The sequence below is a fragment of the Sciurus carolinensis genome, chromosome 18 (assembly GCF_902686445.1).
Source record: "Sciurus carolinensis chromosome 18, mSciCar1.2, whole genome shotgun sequence".
NCBI classification, from domain to species: Eukaryota; Metazoa; Chordata; class Mammalia; order Rodentia; family Sciuridae; genus Sciurus; species Sciurus carolinensis.
Window position 1 is genome coordinate 4,813,387 of NC_062230.1, and position 3,291 is coordinate 4,816,677.

The following is a 3,291-nucleotide window of genomic DNA, read 5'->3' on the forward strand; positions in this document are numbered from 1 at the left end:
GGGCTGGGCCGGGGCTCAGAGGTGGAGTGCCCTGAGTTCCATCCCTGGTACCAAAACTAGAAACCAAAAAATAACGTAAAATACAGAGGGGCAGTAAGAAGGCTGCCTCAGCACCACAGTGAACGTGAGCTCGGTTCGCTCCACAGAGCCAGGCGGCCTCACTCCCTGGGGATCTGCTGGGTCGAATTTAAAGTTGCTGTTTAACAGACCAAAGCCAAAGCTTTGGTTTCTCGGCTGGCAGTGTCCCCAGCAAGAAGGCCACGTGACCACTCTGGGAATGGCAGAGTCCCTTCAAGGGCAGTCAGAGGGCTGATGCAGTGGCCGCTTCTAGTTCACGCCCCCACCCCAGAGCGACCACGGCGATGGCCCCGGGGTGGGGGGAGGGCTCCCTGGGGATGCGGAGCCGATGTCCTGGGCAAGAACCACCGAGGGGCTGATGGAGGAAAGGAGAAGGACTTTGCTTTTACTTTCTTTGTTCTTCAGGTATGAAAGGCAGGCAGCCGGGGGAAAAAGTGCTGATCTGATCGAAACGGCAAATGCTGTGCTGCAGAGCATAGAAGGCCTTCAGGCCAGATGGTGGTGCACACTGCTCACCCAGCTCCTCGGGAGGCTGAGGCAGGAGGATCGGAGGGTGAGGCCAACCTGGGCAACTTAGCAAGACCCTGTTTTTTTTGTTTTTTAAGTTTTTCAAGAGTCTCCAGCGGCAGTTCTTCCCTTTGCACTCCTGTGAGCAGGTATTGTTGTCCTTGTGTTTATGGCTGAAAACACAGGCTTGGGGAGAGCAGGTGAGGGCAGGACTGGGGCTCAGTCTGGCCTAATCCGTCCAGGTCCAGCCCTTCCTTCCCAGACTGAACAATTCCATTCCGGAAGAGCCCACGAGGCTACATTTTGTTCTCTCTCCCGGTTATTTCCTCATTCTTCTCCTGACTCACACTGGACATGGAGATTGGTGTGATTCTGGAGAAAATAGAAATTAACCGGGCGGCCAGTCTGGGAGCAGAGAAGGAGGGCGGAGCCACTCTGGGAGAAACACTTCCAGATGCCAAAATCACTTACCCCTGGCTTCATTTTACTTGGCAGCGCTAAAATTAAATACCGCTTTCCAGTAGCTGCGGTGGGAATTGAATTTTGCATCTTTTATGAGATCCTTTGGAAATGACCTTGAAAGAGAGGAGAAGCTCCGTGGTAGAAAACGTTGTCAAGAAAACAGCGACTCTCGAAAACGGTTTCAACATTTTTTTTTTCCTGCCTCTGGATTTATTTATACAAACAACACAGGAGGACACCAGTGCCCAGAGACAGGGGCTCAGGGGTCATGCCAGTCCTCTGTCCTCACATTCACACAGGCTTCTATTATAGAGCCTTCGCAGGGACCTGGGCACCCTTGGGGGCAGGAGCCGGAGCCGGAGCCGGAGCCGAGGCTGATACTGGAGTTGCAGCCTGGGTCTGGCTTGGGCTGTGGCCTTTGGCTGGCAGAGCCTGCGTTCCCTGGCCATGTGGGCACAGCACTCTTCCCGTGCTTGGGATGGGCAAGCAAGGCAGGGCGGTCGAGCTTGCGGCTGGCACCCTGTAGCATCTTGGGCTTAACCTCTCAGGCTTCACCAGGGCCTTGACGGCCTCAGCACGTGCACTCAGGGCCTTGTCTGCCTGCATCTTTTCCAGGCCCTTCTTGTTGTGCATATTTCTCGGGAACTTGGGGTCTACCCACTAAGAGATTCTACCCCCTATCTCTGTAATCGGGGTTTCTTGATGCCATTTCTGTGCCATTTTCGGGGATTGGTTGTGCGTGGCGTGGTTCTTGGACTTGGCCGTGTCTGCACCGTCAGCTGCTGCTCCCAGAGCGGTTGAGACCGGAAGAAGAGCGGCTTCAATATTTTTAAATTGTGGGTTTTATGTAAAGTCAGGCAAAGTTCAAGTGCACGAGAAAGGTCCCTATAGTAGCCAAAAAAAAATAAATAAATAAATAAACAAAATTTCAAGCAAGATCATGTTGCACGACTTGAAGAACTTCTATAAACTTCCAGCTTAGGCAGGAATCCATGTTTGCTCTCTTCCTGGGTCTATCTTGGACCTGAACCCCTGGGAATCTCTGGCCTGCAAACTGCAATTTTATGTGGTTGTAGGCCAGTTTGAAAATGTCTAGAAAATCATTGGGACCATGTGTTTAGAAATCAAGAGATGGGGCTGGGGATACGGCTCAGTTGGTAGAGTGCTTGCCTCGCAAGCACAAGGCCCTGGGTTCAAATCCCCAGCACTGCAAAAAAAAAAAAAAATCAAGAGATGAACCTGGCACAGGGCTTACGCCTCTAATCCCAGCTACTCCAGAGGCTCAGGCAGAAGAACTGCAAGTTCAGAGCCAGCTTCAGCGATTTAGAAAGGCCCTAAGCAACTTAGTGAGACACTGTTTTGAAATAAAAAATAAAATCAGGCTGGGGATGTGCCTCAGTGGTTAAGCGCCCTTGGGTTCAACCTGTGATACAAAAAAAAAAGAAAGAAAGAAAAGTAAAAAATCAAGGGATGCGCCAGGGGTGGGAGTGAATACCCTCAATCCCAGCTACTCTGCAGACTGAGGCAGGAGGACGGCAAGTTCAAGGCCAGCCTCAGCAAAAGCAAGGTGCTAAGCAACTCAGTGAGACCCTGTCTCTAAATAAAACACAAAACAGGGCTGGGGACGTGCTCAGTGGTTGAGTGTCCCTGGGGTCAATCCCCAGTTCAAAAAAAAAAAAAGGACTGGCGGTGTGAGTCAGTGGTAGAGGCCCCATCCTCAGTACCGAGAAAGAAAGAAAGAAGGAAGTCAGAGAGCGTCCATCACTGAAATTTGCAGAGGATCTATCGATTAAGAAAGCGTCTTCTGGGGCTGGGGTTGTGGCTCATGGTAGAGCGCTTGCCTCACACATGGGGGGCCCTGGGTTCAATCCTCAGCACCACATGAAAAGATAAATAAATAAAAACAAAGGTATTGTGTCCATCTAAAACTAAAAAAAAATTAAAAAAAAAAAAAGAAAGCGTCTTCTGTCAAACGTCAAGCCTATTATGTAAGGGGAACCCTTGTGACAACAGACCAACGTCACCTACATGTGCTTCATACCTGTCCACTTTCACACAACCCTGAGAGGACTTTCCTACGACTGGGTTCAGGGGGTTCTTTTTTCCAGACTTGGGAGGAAGGCATCCTGTATGGGAATGTCCGCCTGCTCAGCTGCTCCTCTCCTGTCTGCTCAGGACTTCCTGCTTGCTTGGGCTGCTGTAGCTCTCCTTCCTTCCTTCCCTCCCTCCTTCCTCCCTTCCTCC

At 51.0% G+C, this 3,291-nt stretch overlaps 1 long non-coding RNA gene across 1 annotated transcript; it reads left to right on the plus strand.

Annotated features, from left to right (window-relative positions):
* Nucleotides 1–270: 270 nt before the first annotated feature.
* LOC124970571 (uncharacterized) lies at nucleotides 271–2,230 on the plus strand. The gene is made up of 3 exons (XR_007106152.1): nucleotides 271–483; nucleotides 684–734; nucleotides 1,081–2,230. It is a non-coding gene; the product is annotated as an uncharacterized LOC124970571 (long non-coding RNA).
* Nucleotides 2,231–3,291: the final 1,061 nt, after the last annotated feature.